Below are 20,124 nucleotides of genomic sequence, written 5' to 3' on the forward strand. Positions count from 1 at the left end.
CATATGTTGCCTCGAATAATTCTCAAAGCACGTGCCACTATGAGTGACGTCACAACATATACATGTACGTAGGCGCACTTGCTGATATAAATCACATACGTCGGAGCGCGGCGCCCGCAAGAAGCAGGGCAAACGGCGATTAGTTTCAAATTTCAGCTCTTCTCGCGGCGCCCAGCGACGTAATTCTTAGCAGACAGGATCGTGAGCGCGCATTGTATGCAGTGCGCTTGTCAGCTCAAACTGGCCAGACGTGGTGAAAAAAGGCGAAGCTGAGGAGATTCCACGTAATTTTTTTTTATTTCTATACACTGTAAACTTGAAATTATCCGTGATTTTATTTTTAATGCGCCGCAATCGGCAGCGCGCACTGGAATGGTATCTTCCTCAATACGGACGCATCTCAGTGGCTGCATGGTTCATTGTGTGTGTGTTTTTTTTTTCGAAAGCTTGCCCTTAGGCATAATACAAAGCATATCAAAAATACACGAACAGACTTGACTCATGCAAAAAATCTAGAAGTGAACGATGATACGGTCCATGAATCCAACGTTCATGGTCGGGTGGGCGGCCAGGCCGAAGGCCTGTTGCCCGTAGGTGGCGGAGACCGCTTAGGTGAAGTCCTGGGCACGTACATAATAGGTGTGTCACTGTCACATTTTGAATCGTAGTGTCACAAAATGGGCACGATGTATCATAGGGACCGTGGTACTGTTGTGCCCAGAGAGTGGTCACAGACGGGGTGAGTGCGACCCCGACACGCAGCCTCCGTAACGTAACCTCCTCTCGGCGGGTTAACCCACCAGGGAGGTCTGACCCACACGGAGGTATAAAAGTCCGTGTGGTACGTCGGAGGGTTTCTTTTTCCCGGAGCAGTTGTCCGCAGGCGTCTTCAGGAAAATGCGGAAGTGGGTACGTTATGTTCTCAGGGTGGGTTGCTACATGGTGCATTGTTAATGGAGCCAACTGAATAGCTGTGGTGTTAAGATAAGCTTCCTTGAAAAACCTACGTTCTTGCTCAAGGTAGTTTTTAAATATCGTCCGCACATCTAATAAACAATTGAAGAAAACATTTCTTGCTGATTTATTTGTAAATCCGTTTTAAATTAGGCCATATTCTTTAAGTCAGCATATCTAAAATTAGGAAAAATTGGGCAGCGACCCTCGAGGATAATTGCCAATCTAAGCGAATAGCCAAACGTTTCAAGAAAGCTAACCATTTGTTAAAGGAATGGCGCACTTGACGAAATTTATTTGATTCAGTGAGAATATTGTCACGTTGTAGTGACTGAACAACCATACAGTAGCACAACGCAAGTCACCGAACTAATAACCTGTGCCCAGCAAAACAGGTAACAATCACAACAATGACAGCGGTGAGCACCACTTTCGGTCGTCGAAATCTGATCTGCGGGTGAAGCACTTTCATAAATGACTCGCCGAAGCTTGCAGCGTTATCGCTATAGTACCCGCCTGCCTTCCAGGAAGTACTACACAACTCACGTACAGTCAGGTTACACAAGGTTCGGTGACAATAGACAACGGATAGAACGTGCGATAACATTCGAAAAACTACCGATACAGAAATGCGCGTCTTGCGCTGAGCGATAACTTTTAACGTTTGTTAGGACAAACAAGTGCGCGCGTCAATATTTAGGTAACGTTTGTTGTTTCAGTGCGTAATCTCGTAGCGAACAGAGCCAGCACATCTCTATACTCTGTTTCATACAACGCTGTGGAAGCTACGCAAGAAGTACGGTCGCCAAAATGTATCACTCCGCGCGTTCCGTCTATATACAGCGTTGCATGTAGGCTCCCTACGACTATATGCTTCGCTGCGCGCCAGCGGCGTTTGCTCGCGCGAGCATGCACGTGAGGCTGCCGCGACGGGCTGCAAATAAAAGACAACGAAAAGCAAATTGATTTGAAGCATCGTGTTAGCAGCCGTACCGCGCGACTGACCGCTCGAGGCAATTCTGCGTGTATTCGCGGGCTTCTTTCACACTCGGAAAAACACATTTATGTAGCATGTATTGAGCAACAGAAAGCTGTATCAGGAATTTCTCATGTTGCTCTACAATCTTCCCATTGACACTTTGATAATTATGATAGTAATTTTCGAGTTAGATAATTAATTACGATTACCTAATTAAATCTCAGTAACCAAAAAATTACTGGCGCTACTCCGCTGCACTGGAAACAATACACACTAGGTTTGCTTCGCGTAACGCCGTTCCTATTTTTTTAATCGTGCTGCGTCATAGCCGGGACACCCTGTATATATATTGAATCAAAATTTGCTCGTTGTATTGAAGAATACATCAAATGGCATTTCGAGAAATGTCGTTTCTTGTAAAGTAATAAAAAAAACGATTCTGATGTTGAGCGTGCGGCCTACGTGCGTATTTAACAGCTGATATATTTTTTAGACGGAGTTTAAGTATGCACATCATGTAACACTAGCAAGCTTTGCTGGTAGATGCATCTTTCACCACAGGGTCCGAGGGTTTAATGCTACAGAACCGTGAGAGGAAAATATTGCTCTTTTTGTTTCAGCTAGTTAGTATCAATTAGTATATTTTGTTTCAGTAGTTAGTATTAATTTGACAGATAAAATACAAAAAGTATTTGTGTGTTATTTGTGACCTGTCATTTCTGCTTTGCAGCATTGCTCAACCACGAGAAGTCCACTGCGGAGCAAAGCCATTTGCTTGAGGGACCTGAATATATTGGTGAGAAGTGGCCTACCTGATATTGACAATCGCTGGGAATGCATAGCGCCTAAAGGGGCGCTGCAGAGCAACGCACAATCAGATTAGCTGTTTAAGTTAGTCGTCTAAAACTATATTTCCACTCGTTTCCCTGGAGACGTTTGCTCTTTAGTTGAGATAATGAAAACCAAACATTGTTTTATTGAGTTTGCTGCCAATACTTCACCAAGTATGTTAGTGTGACGCCACACATTTCAAGGTACTCTCGTATTTGAGCCATTTTGGCGTGGGATAAGTTCTCGAAACTTGCTTCAAATCAATCAATCAATCAATCAATCAATCAAATCAGTTTATTCCAACACCAGATGATACAGTACAACAGTCATAACAGTGATGCTGTGGAGTGAAAGCAAAAAGCCATCAAGGCTTGACAAGGGCTTTCACACCATTTAACACATAGCAAACAGCAAGAAATAATAAGTACTTATAATACAGTGGTAAACATGTATTTGAGTATTATATCGCTTTTGCTCTGAAACGCACAAAAAATATGTTTGTAGAAAAAGAATGGTAGTGTTCATTTTGGGGGGAAAACCTGTTTAGTGTATGTGGCAGTAAATATTTCATCATTTGGCGACCATAGTTGGTACGTGTGTAAGGGATTTTCCAATCATCTGAGGCTTGCGTGCCATACGGGCAGGTGCATGGTGTTAAATGCGCTACGTCTATGAGAAAAGAATCATGATTTTTTCTGCAAGTACGATATCTCTTAAGTAAATTCGAATTGTAAATGTCAGGCATTAGTAGTAAGTTAAGGGCTTCAAAAATGGGTTTAGAGCGTGCATCGCGTGGAGCACCTGTAATTATGCGTACAGCTTTTTTCTGTAGTCTATATATCTTGCCTAAGTTCTTTTTCGTTGTGGTGCCCCATACCAGATAGCAATAAGTTAGTGTAGATAAGAATAGAGAATTATATAGTAGAAGCTTGATCTTTTACGGCAAGAGAAAGCGCAGACGTGATAGGACACCTACGACACGAGAAAGTTTAGAGTGAACAAGCTCAGCGTGATTGTTCCATAACATATTTTCGTGAAAAATCACTCCCAGGGTTTTCACTATAGGTTCAATTTTAATTGTTTCCGGGCGAATCGTTAGTGTCAAATCGCAGTTTACGGGCTTATTTTTGGGACGAAAGAGTACTGATTTTGTTTTAGAAGTGTTTATAACTAACGAATTCCTTATACTCCGTGTGTTCAATGATTTCAAGACATCGTTTGCTTTGTGCACAAGTTTATGCAAATCGCAGTCCCTAAAAAACAAGCTTCTATCATCTGCATAAATAATGAACGTTTTACTATTATCTATGTTCACCAAATCATTTACATAAATATTGAAAAGTAGTGGACCCAGAATATTACCTTGGGGAACGTCATTTGATAACTCTTTAAAATTAGACGCGTAGCTATTTATTTCAACTTTTTGCTGTCGGTATTCCAAATATAATTTTATTACATTTAAGAAGCTACCCCGGAAACCATAGTGGCCTAGTTTTTTTAATTAGTGTAATATGATTAATTCTATCGACGGCTTTTGAAAAGTCAACGAAAATTCCAAGTGTGTATGTTTCCTTTTCGAATGCATCTAGTATGATTTCTTTTTGCGTTAGTAGAGCAGTTTCGGTTGAACGCTGCTTTGTGAAACCAAACTGGAAAGGCGTCATAATGTGGTGCTTGGTTAAGAATGAAACTATCCGTTCATGTATTAGTTTTTCAATTACTTTAGAAAAAACTGGCAGAATAGAAATGGGTCTATCATTTGATATGTTATTTCTGTCTCCACCCTTGAAAATAATAGAAACTTTGGCTATCTGAAGACGCTAGGAAAAGTGCCTAATAAAGGCCGAATTTCCCGGCCGTCAGCGTCACAACACCTGCTGTTCTTTAGGGACATGAAATGAGCCGTAACCTCCTCTGTAGTTACCGGAAACAGAAATGCACTTTCTCTTATTTGCGTGCCCATGTACCGGGCGAAATCATTGTCATGTGAGCTCTCTCCAATGGAGGTGAAGAATTTATTAAAGGCTTCGGAAAGGTCATAACCAGTGAGGATCTCGTTGTCCACAGTAAGTTTAATCCGGTATGTGTTTCTGTCGGAGCTTGGATTAAGCAACATATTTAACTTTTTCCAGACGGCTTCAGATGTTTTTTTTTCAGGGTCAAAGAGGTTACTGAAATAATCAAGTTTGCTTTTTCTTAAGAGAATTTGTAATATTTCTGTGTTTTCTAAATGTCTCAAAGTCTTCCTTGTCCCTAGATTTTAAAAAGCGCTCGTAAAGTGCATTTTTTTTTATTTTATAGCTTTAAGGCACTCTGAAGTAATGCAAGGTTTCCTTGCCTTGCGTGCCGCTTTTTTGTTTTGACTGGAAAGCACTTGTTATAGGCTTCTATGGAAGTTTCAATAAAGACATTATACGCTGTGTCTGCATCGGTTTCGCGGAAAATGGCGTCCCATTTTTTATCCTGGATATACATGCAGTGGACATATCAATAGTACTTGGGCATATGTACCAGAATTTTGGAGGTGGTGGCTTTGCATCCTTCAATTGAAATTTCTTTTGGTTTAAAATTACGTATACAGGTCACTAATATGTGTTTTAAGGACACCAGCACAAATAGGCGCATTTATGTTATTTGTTATAATGACGTCAATAAGTGTGCAGGATTGAGCATGGAATCGAGTAGGCTCTTTTATAACATTTGTAAATGCGTTAGATTACAAGATATCTGAAAGTTCTAGACACTGGGGGCTGGAAGTTAGCATGTCAATATTTAGATCTCCACCGATAGTAAGGTGGTAATCATTTTCATTGGCCCACGACAGTAGAGTGTCAAAAAACATAAGGAAGGTAGACACGTTGCATTTAGGAGGGCGGTATATCACAGAAAAAAATTCCGAACTACACTTCACCGTCAACACCTCGTAATCGTCAGTAATCATAGAAAAAGGCTCAACTATTTCACACTGAAACAGATCCTTTACTAAAATCATAACCCCACCACCCATCTTATCACCCCGGTTGAAGAAATAAGTAGCCTAAATAGGTATACGAAGAACTTCAGACTCGTGGCGATACCAGGTTTCGGTAACCATGATGACGTCAAAAGTGAATTCAAACGATTCGAGCAGTATCGTTATCTCGTCTGCCTTGTTTCTGGCAGATTGTGCATTTACATGAAGGTGGGACATGTGGCGTTCCTTTCCGGACAGTGATAGACGTAACTCGTATGGTGTTAAAGAATCTGCAGCCATATTCATTTTTTTGATGGAACTCAAGAAACGAGTTTATACAATCTTTTCTAGATCGCTTTCACTTCTTATCTGAAGCACTCGCGACTTCTCATCCTTTCGCGCAAAAATTTTGCCGCCCTTCGACCAGGCAAATCTCCATTCGACTTCCTTCCTGCGCGCAATAGTTTGTCCAAGTAGCTTTTTTAACTGCGGGCATAGGTGCTCATTTACATAGAGGAAAGTATTTCCTGGGCAACCAATACTGGCTGTCGCTAAACGCGTCTTCTTCGCCTTCTCTAAGGGTCCATTCACACTTGCGACTAGGAGAGGTCGCGCGACCAAGTTAGTCGCAAAGCGACCAGTCAGAAGTAGTCGCAAAAATGGTCGCTTTTCTTCAAATGCGACCGTTTCGGGCCAGTCGCTCACTGCTCGATTTTTCATTCACGTGACCGCAGTCGCAGAACAGCTGAACTAATCAGATGCGAAGGAACAGGATGTCCGTATACGCTGACGCTTATTTTACGCGGCTATGGCATCGGCAAGCAGACGTGAACGGCATATCGCGAGACATTTCGGTTTAGCGACTCGTCGGTCGCATTTGTCAGTGTGAACATCGTTCGTCTTGAGTAGCCTTCTGGTCGCCAGTCGCGGGAAATCGTCTAGTCGCAAGTGTGAATGCGCCCTTATACTGCATCACGCTTTGACCGGCTGTTGAACTGTACAACAATATGTGGGCAATAGCCATCTTTTGTAGTCGCTCGATGGCAAATTTCTATGTCATCTTCCCTCACGGACTCGCCGACAGCTTCAATTTTCTGAACGACCTTGGTCAACTGTTCACCTTCTATAACAGGAACGTTTTTCACCTCAATATTTCGATTTCGCGAATACTGCTCCAGGGCGGTAGTTCTACGTTCATTGTTTAGAACCAGCTTCTTCAGTTGATCGCATTCAGTTTTGAGAACGTCATTCTGAGCCTTTAGCTCACCATTTTCTTCTACAAGCTGCGAGCACTGGACCGACATTTCTTCAAACTTATTAAAAAAATCAAGACTTGTTTTCACGTCACGTATTTCCTTGCGCAGCTCTCTCTCGAGGGCAGTACGCATCTCACGAAATTCTTGTTTCAGCTCTTTGAAATGTTTTTACGTTTCGGCTGGCGACATGACCAAACACCTTGTCAGCAGCAGCAGAAAGAAACAGTAACAGCACTGACCTGAAAGACAGTAGACAGTGGTTTAGTAGGCTGTGCACAGATCCGCTGCTGCTTCCAAAGTGCGGTTCAGTACACCCGGCGTTGCCCCGAGTCAAATAGTAATCCAGGTGGCGCTCACAGCGGGTCAGCACAAAAAAAAAAAAAAAAAAAAAAACGCCACCAGAATGATCACAGTCCCTGATATGATACAGGGCGATGCGTCGACGTTTTACAAGCGAGTCACGAGTGACTCCCGCGCTCCGGATTCCAAGAGGAGAGAAACGGGGAGAGCGTAGGAGAGAGAGGGGGAGGGGACGCGCATGCGCTGTGGGGGTGTAGCACGCGGGCGCCGCTCCGTGCAGTAGAGGACTCCTAGAGGAGAGAAAGGGGGGGGGGTTGAGCGTAGGAGAGGAGAGAGGGGGTGAGGGGACGCGCATGCGCTGTGGAGGTGTGGGACGCCGCGGGAGGGACGGACAAAGCCCCCGCCATAAGCTGCTTCGCATCTAAAGAACACCACCAGGATGATCACAGTCCTGCCCTGATATGCTACAGGGCGATGCGTCGACGTTTCACTAGCGAGTCACCAGTGACTCCCGCGCTGACCACCGTCCTCCCGTGACACGAGGCAATGCATCGACGACAGTTTTATTTTATTTATTTAATACATACTGCTAGCCTTATATGTAAGGCTGTAGCAGGGTCGGGACACAAATACAACTGTGAGAGTGGTATCAAACTTGATTAACAGTTTCCGTTAATAACAATTCCAAACAGTTTCTGTTAATAACAATTCCAAATATTGTGGACAAGTAATAAAGGCAGTACAGACACTTTCCTGCAAGTCATATAAATGTATGCAATTCATATACATGAGACATGAGCTGAAAGACAGTAGACAGTGGTTTAGTAGGCTGTGCGCAGATCCGCTGCTGCTGCCAAAGTCTCCTACAATGGAATCCTATAGCCTCATCTACCGATAAGCCATTAACTATACCCGTGTAGAGACTGCCAAAATCGAAGACGTCATGGCATGCCCCCCGAGATAGCGCGCGCCACCCGAACTCTGAGGCAATGGTCACGGCTGGCCACCCTTATTTCGTTTTTACGCATTTTGTAGCATTATTCCTTGTATTCCGGTAAAAGTGGTCCTGTTATTACTGCAGGAGTGTCATAACGGCTTCACTATTAATAAATGATCAAAGATTAACCTATGTTCTTAAGAGTTCCATTAAACCGCGTTTAACTTAGCGCGTCATCGAATGAAACGAGGTCCCAAAACCGAATGAAACATCTGCGAAAGTGCTGACTTGTAGGCAACATCTAACTCGACAGGTCTCAGCGTGACAGTCCCTACTCACGAAGGCGTCAAAGGCATCGCTCAGGACAGTCCCAAGAGCGTTTCCAGGGAAGTCGACGAGGGCGTCGCTAAAGACGCAGTCAAGCACGCAGCCGTGGCTGCAGCCGAGGATGCAGTCAGGTGTGCAGTCAAGGACACAGTTCACCATGCAGCCAGGAGCGACAGCATCCCTACGACACGCAAGAACGCCCCCGTTCGACTGGAACCGGAAACCAAACCGCTAGGTATGGCTGTGTTCTCTACGCAACTGATCTCTCGGATGTTAGACGTATTCCGGGATATTGTAGCTTAAGCGAACGACTGTACGAAAGCTCTTCCATTATGGGCGAACGAGTGCCCAGGAACTGTAGAAATTAAACAATAATGCACATTCTTCAAGGAGAGCTTGATGGATTCTTCCTTCCCCCAGAACACCTTCAAGATTAGTTTTTATAACTGAAGCAGTCTCTGACGCAGGAGGACGTTGTGGCCAATTCATATACTACCGCAATTAATATAATTAATACAACGAGAAAGCTTTCACCACCGTTTTAACAACCAAAAATTGCTGGAACAGTGATTATGGAGACTCGTTTCATATGGCTGGGATGCACACATCACAGTGATCAGTTGTAAACGTTAATTTTCCTCATTGAGTGTTTTGTGTTCACCAAATCAAATAACAGGTTATCTCTGGTATCCGCTGTAGCATTCGCAGCCGTTTTCAGTTAAGAATAGCCATCAGCGGCGCCTGCGTTATTAGCTCACTATTTAGATTGGCTAGCACTCCTTCTTCCGAACCCCTCTTGCGTACAAACGCCTTTGTGAACTTGCGCTCTAAATAGCTAGACCACGACCGCGTAAACGTTCAGGAAGATTGATTGTTGTGCTAGTACTCGAGTAACGCGGGAACATTACTCGATTTTTGGTCGCCGCATGCGAGTCGAACATCAAAGCGCGCAAAAATTCGGAAACCCGTATTGATGAGAGGAGAAAACTGGTCTTTAATGAAGGGACGCTTTCCAGAACCGACTAAATTCTGTGGTCCCACTCACCAGCATACACATTGTGTACTTGTATACAATAATTGAATTATAAAGGTTGATTGAACAATTGATTGAATAACATACTTACCAGCCAATATGTTATTCAATTATAAGGTGGGCTATCACTCATGTGATTAATCCCCCGTCCCTCCGATAATCCACGCACACACACTTTTCCAGACACTCAATCGATTTATTGATCCATCGACTACGGCACCGCATGTGGCACACGCCATATATATATATATATATATATATATATATATATATATATATATATATATATATAGAAACGAGCACACAAGTAACAGGGACGAGGAAGGACACAGGAGGACAAGTTAACACAGGACACGGAACATGTGAACGAACAGGACATCCACTGTTCGCCATCGACACCTCAGTTTTGCTTAGACAAAGTGAATTCGATGCGATCAACAGGCTTCATAATTTGCAATAGGTGGATGTTTGTCTTCACTGCGCGCATGCCTGACGACCTGTCGAAGCACATATTTTGACCTGATGGTTTCCAATAAAGATCCGCTGGAGCGGAGCACAGATTCCTTCCTTCTCTTTGATTATTTTGTGCTCGCTTCTATCGTCCAAATATGTACCAACTCGTCCAACAACGCGCCACTGCCTGTTTCTACATGTCCCCTCCATGGGGAGAGCAGATGTGGAAGAGATGCGCAAATTAGACGAAAATTTAGACTCCAATCCACGCTGTGAAGGTGGTTGGCCAGCGAAGCTGTGGTATCACCTGACCCGATAGACCAACGTGACGTAGCCTTGAACGATGGCCACGCATAGTTAGGACTCTCGAAGGAACCGCTGCGTCCTGCATGCCTAGGCTGAGCACGACGCCGTTGTGCATATTGACGTTACTGTTCCTGTCACCGCTCATTGTGTTCTCGCTGCTTTTCAGGATTCCTAACTATTCGTGGCCTTCCCATAGCGCTGTCACAACACAAATGAAATCAGTTGCTAGTCGGGTTCTTCTGCGTGTGGAAGTGTAGTGACGTCACTCCCGGCTTCATATGCTGCAGTTACCGCGTCCCGGCGACTACAGGTTATTCAACCGTTATCTTTACCGGGAAACGCATGCGGCGATCGCTACGTGCTTCACATTGTTCGAACGCGCCTTATCTATCATGTGGTTTTTGACACTTTTTGTTTTCCTTTATTGAAACGAATGCTTTGGTGTGTATTGCATGCGTAATTTCAGTGGAGATAGGCACTTTTCGCTTCAATTCATGGAATCGTTTTCTGTCGACTGTTTTCTCGACGGAGACGAAGAAATTCCGGGATCTGAGTCATATACAGCTTCGCTGTAAAACTCCGATCGAGACATTTTAGACAAAGCAAGGCCTGTTCGCGCTGGTTGTGACGTAATCCGGAAATGCCGACGCCATATACCAACGCGGGCACCATGTGCTCACGAAGTTGCATTTCAGCGATCCTTATTCGTCCATACAGCACGCGACTGAAATGAATCTCCCATCCCCATCACAGCTACGACTCACTGCGTCCACAGTGAACGAATAACAGCGCGAACTCAAGAGGACGAAACGAGATGACGACGCGTTGACTTACAATTCGTTCAGTATGAATCAGCACCAACTAGCCTTATCTAAATGACTGCAACGGTTTCAAATGTGAAATAAAATAAAATCACTTCTTGCCATTTAATTGTCGTCAACTAAGTAACGTTTCCAAACGTTAGTCATACGCGCACCCCCGATGTAATGTCCTATAGTGGACGGTTGATGTGTCAAGAGAGAAAGAAAGAAAAAGGAAGCAAGGATCGTGCGATGGTGATGCCTGTAATGTATGGATCCTCAGCTTTTCTGCGCAATACGTTAAGGCTCCAGGCACACGCAGCTTGTGTACATGACTCAGCCACGATCACTGCTGCACTCTTTTTCATTCTGCAGAAGAGCGCAGCCTGTCCAGCAGTGGAAATTTGTGCCCGCCAGGTCCTTACGAGCACGTTGCACGTGAGTATCTCTTCGTGATCGAGGGTTTAACTGTTTAGCATTGAACAGCGCAACTAAAGAGAAAGCTTTAGCTCGTGAGCTCCTATCTAAGTACACGGGAAAGGAGAAATTGTTTATTTTTAGGCATCTACAGAACAAAATTTGATACAATCTGTTGAGTTGAAAAGACGAAGTGAAAATATAGCGACCGCAAAAAGCAGATTATTGGTTAGGTGAGCGAGTGAGTAAAAACTTAATTGAAAATCAAGAAAAGAAGGCACGATGGTTGGTGTCCCTATTCCAAGGCTCCCATGGTTTTTACAAATATTGTACAGGGGATCGGATCCCGGCCACGGCGGCCGCATTTCGATGGGGTCGAAATGCGAAAACACCCGTGTACTTAGCTTTAGGTGCACGTTAAAGAACCCCAGGTGGTCGAAATTTCCGGAGTCCTCCACTACGGCGTGCCTCATAATCAGAACTGGTTTTGGCACGTAAAACCCCCATAATTATTAATATTGTACAGAAAACTGAAAAAAAATGTCACAGTTTCGCCCTAAGGGCGAAGCAATGAATGCGATAGCAACACAGCAATGTCATACGAAGTAAGGTGAGCGGCTTTGGTAGCAATATGAATTGTAGTAAACATGAGCTGATTAAGTAAGCAGGTGTGCTGCGGCGTAAGTAGACCGACATGAAGAGAGACTCGATGACCACGAGAAGGCGCGTGTGAAACGGTGGTGTTGATGAGAAGCGCTTCCCGTGGGCAGCGCGTGCGAAGGGACACACCTGTAGTGCTGCACTGCCGATCCGGGCAGCATTGCATGTGTAGCGTGCGTTGGAAAATGTGGCCCGAATATTACTAACTGAATGAACAAGCGTGGTGTGAGCGCGCACAAACAAACAGGAATAGATCACACTGAACGACTGCAGACGACGACTGTCAAAACGCTGGCAGCGAGCGTATATACGCCGGAGCGGGCGAAGGTACGTGCGGTCTATCGCTTCAACGGAAACTGAGCGGCGAATGCACGGCGCATAAAGGTCAGAGCCGTGTGGAGATAAGAGACGGTGCGGACGAGCGACGAGCGCGGTTGTTGGCAGCGTACAAGTGCGCCCCCCCCCCCCCCCCCCCCCCGCGCTCCCTCCGGCGCTGGCTTCCCGCTTCCTTGCTTGCGCGTGGGTGATTGAGTGCGTTCGCTCTCCGTGAAGCGCGCGTCCCCGCACGCTTCCGCTCGGGCATACGGCGCGCGGCGAAGATTTTATCTATAGGGAACCTCACGGCGACGGCGACGGCAGAAATCCGGTAGAAGTGTCCATATAATTGCTATCGCAATAAAAAATACTCCATGTCCCGCTAAAGGGAACCATGTGTGGATGCGAAGCAGCGGGGAGGATGGTTAGCTTGAGCGGGAGATGGTTTCGCAGCAGCGGCCCGAGTGCTCATCGCGGCGCTGCACAGGAGAGAGAATGAGGCGCGCGCGCTCCGTCGTTTTCATACCGCGGAACTACAGTGGCGCCCCCAGCGGAGTGTGCAGCTGTCGCACCACCTGTCGTGCGCGCCGCTCCGCATTCCTAGAGGAGAGAAAGGGGGGAGCGTAGGAGAGGAGAGAGAGAGGGAGGGGACGCGCATGCGCTGTGAGGGTGTGGGGCGCCGCGGTAGGGACGGACAAAGTTCCCGCCATAAGCTGCTTCGCATCTAAAAGAAAAAAAAAGTCCGTCTCCATTCCACACTGTGAAAGCGGATGTAGAGCGAAGCTGTTGCCGACGTTACACAAGTGCCACCACCACAAGGCGTCGCACCATCGAGATCAATGTAGCGTCCACGACGTCGTTCGCGCCCTTTACGTTGGTGCTTCGACGCCGCGTTGCACGTTCGCGGCGTCCATACGCTTGCGCGTAACCCGCGTTCTCGATGTGAACATCAATTTAACAGTATTGCCCTGATGTCGATTACGGTCGCAGCACACTCCGCGCGATCGCTGCAGTGGACAGAGCGCCCACTCTTCAAGGACAGATACATCGTGCGTGCACACGTTCGTCACGCGCGCACGCAGGTGTGCCGGAGTGCTGAATATAGCCTCATTCCAGTAGACCCTCCGCCTGGCGCAAGTGCGTAAATAAACTAATTCAATTTCTCAAACTAAAGTGCGTCACAAAATTTGTAAAGTACGACTTACACACAACGTGCAGACATGATAGCATCGAATTGTTATTTGAACATACGAGAAAACATAATTCTGTTACGCGGAAACTCAAAATTACACTAGCTCTGCAGACAAAGATTTTTCGTTGTCGGCGCAACGGTGCACATGCACGGACGCAGCGAATTTGCCGGGTTAGCCATGTACAGCTTCGCCGTAAATAAATAAATAAATAAATAAATAAATAAATAAATAAATAAATAAATAAATAAATAAATAAATAAATAAATAAATAAATAAATAAATAAATAAATAAATAAATAAATAAATAAAGTACCAATTTCAGTTCTGTATCTCGGTAGTAAATAACCACATAACAATTTTGTAAGCTACACCTAATAGGAGATATGAAAAAGGCGAAATTGACGTATTTTACAGTGGTCGGTATGCAATATGTGTCGTGTACAAATTAGGACGCGAAAATGTAAGCACTGCCCAGCACACTCTCTTTCTACCAGGAACAGTGCGAAAATACATTTTCACGTGACAGCTTCACTTATACAGTACAACCTCCCCTCATTTTTTTTTCAGCTTTTGCCTTGCTTTCCATAGGAGGTAAGTCAGTGTTCACTTTCGATTTATTTAGGGAGAATACAGCGCTTTACGCAGGAACATCGGTTACCCCCTATGGATTAAAGAGAATAGAGGGTAGATGCTATTTATATAGAAATAAATGGAGTTGGGCAAGCCATGTTAGCAGTCAAGTGGTCTATTACAGTGACGGACAGGTGCCAAGGAAAGCGCTATCGAGGAGGGTATAGTACTGTATTTGCGCTGGGCTAGTACTGGACTGCGAGTACTCTATTGTGGACCGGCCTTCGTCGGAGTGCCGACGAATTCCGGTCCTCCGGCCGAAACGTCAGTCAGTAAATATGCCATAAACGTTCGTCTTTTTTCCTTTTTTTGAATATATATATATATATATATATATATATATATATATATATATATATATATATATATATAATGATTATAACACGAAGTGATGCCGCATGAAAATAGGAAACGGCGCATAAAGGCGGACGCCCGCAGGGCCCTTTACTCATCCTTACTTCAAACCACGTTTGCAAAATACAGTTAAAGTACGAGCGCACGCACAATTCACTCGTTGTCAGTGCTGGTGTCTGTGTTACTGTCGGCGAGAACGGCGTCGTCCTCCATGCCACCTATACTCGCGGACAACTTTCTGTGGTTATGAAGGGAAAGCTACGGGCGCGTGGATGCTCCACATGTGTTACCGCGCCAAGTAGTCCGGCAGCGTTTGACAGTGCTTTTGGTTGCTCGGAACAGACGCTGAATCGACGCAGCTTCCACGTGCGACGGTTTCGCGTTTGTCCAGACGCAGAAGGGAAAAGCCGCAAAATAAGTAAACTTTTACGCTCAACGATGTGTTCTGTCTTATTTAACTGTCGCTAGTAAGGTGTTTATGATTTCTCTTGCCCAGCCTTAACTACCATGGATTAAAACGCGGGACTCTTTTCAGAAGCGCTCTCACTTGTGCGCGCTTTGCCTCCGTAGCTTTCCCTTCATTGCCACAGAGTGTTGTCCACGAGTATAGGTTTTCGGACCTGCATGCAGCACTTCAGAAGTGCCCACGGCACAATCGAACTCGGCAACGGCGTGTTCGATTTCGTGTATGTTCGAACACGGTTCCGTAAGTGGTAGCGATCGTGGTGGTGCCTAGTGGTTTAGCTCACTGCAGTTTGAAGTGCCAGAAAAAAAGAACGAAAAAAAAAACAATGCGTTATATTCTAGTTGACACTAGGAGGAAAAAATGGAGCTGGGCAGGCCATGTAGTGGAGAACCGGTGGACCATTAGAGCTACACAATGGGTACCAAGAGAAGGGAAGCGCAGTAGAGGACGGCAGAAAACTAGGTGGGCTGATGAAGTTAGCAAATTTGCAGGCGCAAGTTGGAATCCACTAGTGCAAGACAGCTGTAATTGGAGATCACTGGGAGAGGCCTTCGTCCTCCAGTGGACATAAATATAGGCTGATGATGATGATATTCATGTCACAAACCCGATTATAACGTGATGCCCGTTCAAGGGAAAAAAAACGCGTTATATCGATGCAAGTATGGTTGGTTTTGTTACACAATTAGGAAATTTACAGGCATATAGGATGATTTCAGATGACGCAAGCGAGCTGACATCCTTGTATTATTATTAACAAAGTGCTTTATGTTCTGTATAATTGTATGCTCTTTATACAATGCAAAATTTTGAAGCTCCCCTTACCTAATGCCCATTCTTCGGGCCTGTAGGGCATTTTGAATAAATAAATTGGAGATCGTTGAGAGAGGCCTTCGGTCCTGCAGTGAACATAAATATGATGATGATGATGATGATGATGATGATGATGATGATGAGGCAAGGTAATAATGATGCCCGATCTCGGCATAGTTCAATTTAATCACCCCTAGTGAATTTTGTGATGACGTTAGCGTTGATGAATTTTATATCGTGATTGATACCAGAGGGCGTTGCTGGCACAAATGTTGAATTTCGCAGCTAAGCGCCTTGGTGATTCTTTAGCTGATTTAAGTGATTGATTCATATATTGGTAGATTGTCTTTATTCGGAACTGGGCGGAATGGAATAATTTCAGAGCCATATTATTTTGCAGGAAAAACTGTAGAGTTGATTGCACCAGAACGTAAGTATGAAAGCGAAAAGGCTAGCGCACGTTCAAGCATAAGAGTGATCGCGCGTTCCTGTCTTCGAGCAGACGTCAGCGTTATGAAAGACAAAAGAAATATCAGGATGCGAGAGAAATACAGCGTACTTTCCACATCGCGAAACGAGCATGTGTGTGTGCGAGTGACCCGCCAATTACATCGACGAGCCAAGTAAATTGAGACGATGGGTGCACACACGTAAATGATTAGGTTTTCACATGAACCAAGAGTGGTGCAAAAATACGCGCAGCAAACTGTTCAATTTCATGTTCTTTTCTTTTAAGCGAAGCTTTATAGGCTTACAAGAGTCGGCGGTGGTGGTGGTGGTGGTGTCACAATGAAAAGTGGGCCGATCCTGGTGGTAGTGCAGAAGGGTCCAAGCTCAATGGCACATGCCAAGGACAAAAAAGAAAGAGAGAAAGAGAGATAAAGAGAAAGAGAGAGAGAGAGGAAGATAGAGAGAGGAAGAGAGAGAAAGAAAGAAAATCACCAGGAAGATTAGATACACACACGACAAGCTTCGCTTACCATCATTTTCTCGATAGGGGAAGGGCTGGCGGTTTTTTTTTTTTTTTCAACAGAAATAAATTGTTGGCGGTGGTCACCATGTAGCCTATTTTTATCTGTTATCTGTATTTTGATGATCTGTTCTCCAGTACAATCCATCAAAATGATCTATCGTGCAAAGAAACGTCAAAGTTTCAGGAAGGAGCCAGTGTTTCGACAAGGTTCCATCAAGGTGAGAAGCGCTGTTCTTGACAGCGTTCATAAGCCATCTCTCCGTCACCACCAAATGAGGGCGGATAATAAACGGGTGCGTAAATGAGATTGATAAAAATCGAAATGTCCAAAGGCCGATTCTTTATCTGTGATAGAGACAGAAAGATAATGGGGGTGGTTATGGGTATGTTGCAGGATTTTCAGACAATATGGGTGACAGCCGCCCCCTTTTCCTCGGTATGACAACAAAACAGCCCCTTTTTCGAACTCACCTTAATCAACCGTTTATTCTTCTCCCCCTTTTGGGGTAAGGAGGAGTGTCACACTGCCAAGGAAAGCAGTTGTTGCCCTGACAAAGACAAGCCTCTCAGTATAGAAACATAGGTGGTGCCCAAATTCAAAGCCCAGCGATCGCTTCCTTGGGATAACTGACACCAATCTTCAAGGGGATGCTTTTGCGCATTAGGTGCGCCGCAAGCAATTGCAAAGCCGGAAACACGTCATTGCCACCATGTTTTGAACACAACTTACTGGCTTCTGCTAGAGACACTTTGTTACATTGCTTTGTTAGGTCACTGTGAACACTTCAAGTCTTCATGCTCCCTACGACTCTGTCTTGCTTAGAGTCTATTCCTAAACTAATTTTAACTAAAATGCTTTCCACAAGGAATTTAACAGCGTAAAATTTGACAGTCCTGCGTGGAAAACTGTGTGACGTTTCACTTACATTGTTTGATGCGTTAGAAAGCCAAGCTTATGATGAAAGTCCATGAAAGTAGAGCGTACGTTAAAATTCTTCCCTGTTTCTGTTTCAGGCCGGAGATGCTCTGCTGGACACTACAGAACGGAAGGTGTGTAAACCTGCTTCCCCTTGTTATCTTGCGGTGACGGGTAGAAAATCGCGGCCACGTGCATCTGGAAGCTAGAAATGTCACTAAAACGGGTCCTCAGCTAAAGCGGGTCCTTTTGAAATTTTCTGATTTTTGTAAACAGACAAAATAAAAATGTGCAACCAACAGTCAGCAAATTTCGACATTTTCTTTTAAATGCAACAAAGTAGTTGATTCAAAGGAAGCTGAGCTAAACTGTTTTTCCGTTTCCGAGTTGAAGCTTCGTCTGAAGACATTTTTTTTTTTGCGTTTTCGTTCTCTGACTGTCCGGTTCCCTTGTGATTTCTCAGCGAGTGTATGATGTACGTACATACATGTGCTCGTGCATAGTAGCCTTGCCTTGGTAGTGCTGGCCCCCTACAGCGCAGCTTCCAACCATATTGTTTTCACAGGAGCACTGTATTAGTAAATTGAGCTTCTATTGCACGCCCGAAGAAGCAACGCTAACCGTGAAAGGAGGCTCGGTAAGCAAGACGCAAAAGCGAAAGACCGCCTTGAAGACTCCGCATAAGCTCGTCGCGACAACACCCATTTTGACGGCATCTGCTCGAGCCTATTAATCTTTTGATCGGTAAAAATGGACTATATAGTATTCTTAAAGAACCGCGCGAAACTCAACTTAAAGAGGACAAAGAACTTTAGGAGTACAAGAAAGCACGTGAAATTAATGAAGTCGCAATGACTTATATCAGTGCTAGGGCTTCGGCGCGAAATTAAAAAAAAATATTGTCGCAGTTTCGCCCGAAAGGCGAAGCATCGATTTCGATAGCAAATTAGTAGAGAGCTACACGGAGTAAGGATAGTAGTTTTATCAGCTGTATAATCTTGGACATGCAGCAGCACCAGCAACGCGCATAACTGTTGTCGACGCCGTCGACGTTTTATCCGCGTTCGCACCGAACGCGCGTGGAGTTGATGACTGTTGCCGGTGCCTGTGGGGGCGGCTCGAAGGTTTTCGACGAGATCAGAAAGGGACACTCGTCGAGCAGCGTCGGAAATCTCACCTACCTTCTCGCCTCCCAACGTTTTTATATAAATACGCATTTGGTGCCGCAGCTAAACGTCGCACTTCGCGCCACGGAAGAAGTCGCGTTTGCTCTCTATATATATGGTGGTTGTAACGGAGGAAAGAGACGCAACCCTTCAGGGAGCACGGCGCAGAACGCGCGTTTGCTCTCCGACGTGCGTTCGCTCCACGTGAAAGCGCGCGTCCCTCGCGCCCTTTCACTCGCACATACAGCGTCCAGAGCGCGGCGACGATTTCACCGCCGTTGACGTCATACGGAACCTCACGGCAACGGCGACGGCGACGCCGACGGCAGAAATCCGCTTTGGAGTGTCCATATAATTGTTATCGCAATAAAAATTATGGTTGATCCCTCTTTCATAGGAATTGGTAGAACACGAAAGCGAAACGTGTCTTCGCAGAAGGTGTTGCATGTTTGCTTCATGAACTCACGGTCCGCTGCAGCGCAAGGCGGACGATTTGCGGGACGGCGACACTGTCGCATGTTTGCTTCGCGCACGGCGTCCTGTTGGCGAGCGGCGTTGAAACGCGCCGCCAACATTGATAAGGGCGTTCGAAGCCGAGTGTCGGCGCATGTGTCCGTGCGTAATGGTTTCAATGTCTGTACTAGAGGTCCTGGGGTACGAATGCTGCCGTCGGACACTTTTAGTAATATTTATTTTATTATTTATTACACAGTACTTCGTTGAAAATAACGAGTTTACAAAGCCACGAAGCCGTTTACACTTGGTTCATTATTCTGTGGCTACACCGCGTTGGAGCCTCCGCTGCGTTGTGACTACCGAAGCGCTCCCTGTTGGTGCTTGTTAGTCTCACGATGCAGTACGTCGCTTCACCGCTCCTAGAGCGCGGCGCATCATCCGTTGCAGGAAGTCATTCGTGAAAGCCGGCATGAAACACTTTCGCGTTAAAAAAAAGGAAGTTTTTCTTTTTTCTCTTCTAGTAATAAACCTCTTACCACAGAATTAAGAAAAAATGTGGTTGATCCCTCTTATATAGGAATCGGTATAGAACACGAAAGTGAAACGTGTCTTCACAGAAGTAGTGTAATGTTTATT

The 20,124-nt window shown here is 45.1% G+C and overlaps 1 protein-coding gene across 3 annotated transcripts in view; it reads left to right on the forward strand.

Annotated features, from left to right (window-relative positions):
- Positions 1-8,477: 8,477 nt before the first annotated feature.
- LOC119463913 (endothelin-converting enzyme 2-like) overlaps positions 8,478-20,124 on the forward strand; it is a 28,313-nt gene continuing 16,666 nt past the window's right edge. For 2 of the 3 annotated variants that reach the window (XM_049656259.1, XM_049656260.1), the window contains exons 1-3: positions 8,478-8,772; positions 11,505-11,567; positions 17,965-18,000. The gene's annotated coding sequence lies outside the window, so the exon portion shown is untranslated. The remainder of the gene's footprint in view (positions 8,773-11,504; positions 11,568-17,964; positions 18,001-20,124) is intronic. The other variant, XM_037724735.2, reaches the window with a different exon arrangement.

This window comes from Dermacentor silvarum, chromosome 9 (assembly GCF_013339745.2).
Source record: "Dermacentor silvarum isolate Dsil-2018 chromosome 9, BIME_Dsil_1.4, whole genome shotgun sequence".
In the NCBI taxonomy this organism is placed as follows: Eukaryota; Metazoa; Arthropoda; class Arachnida; order Ixodida; family Ixodidae; genus Dermacentor; species Dermacentor silvarum.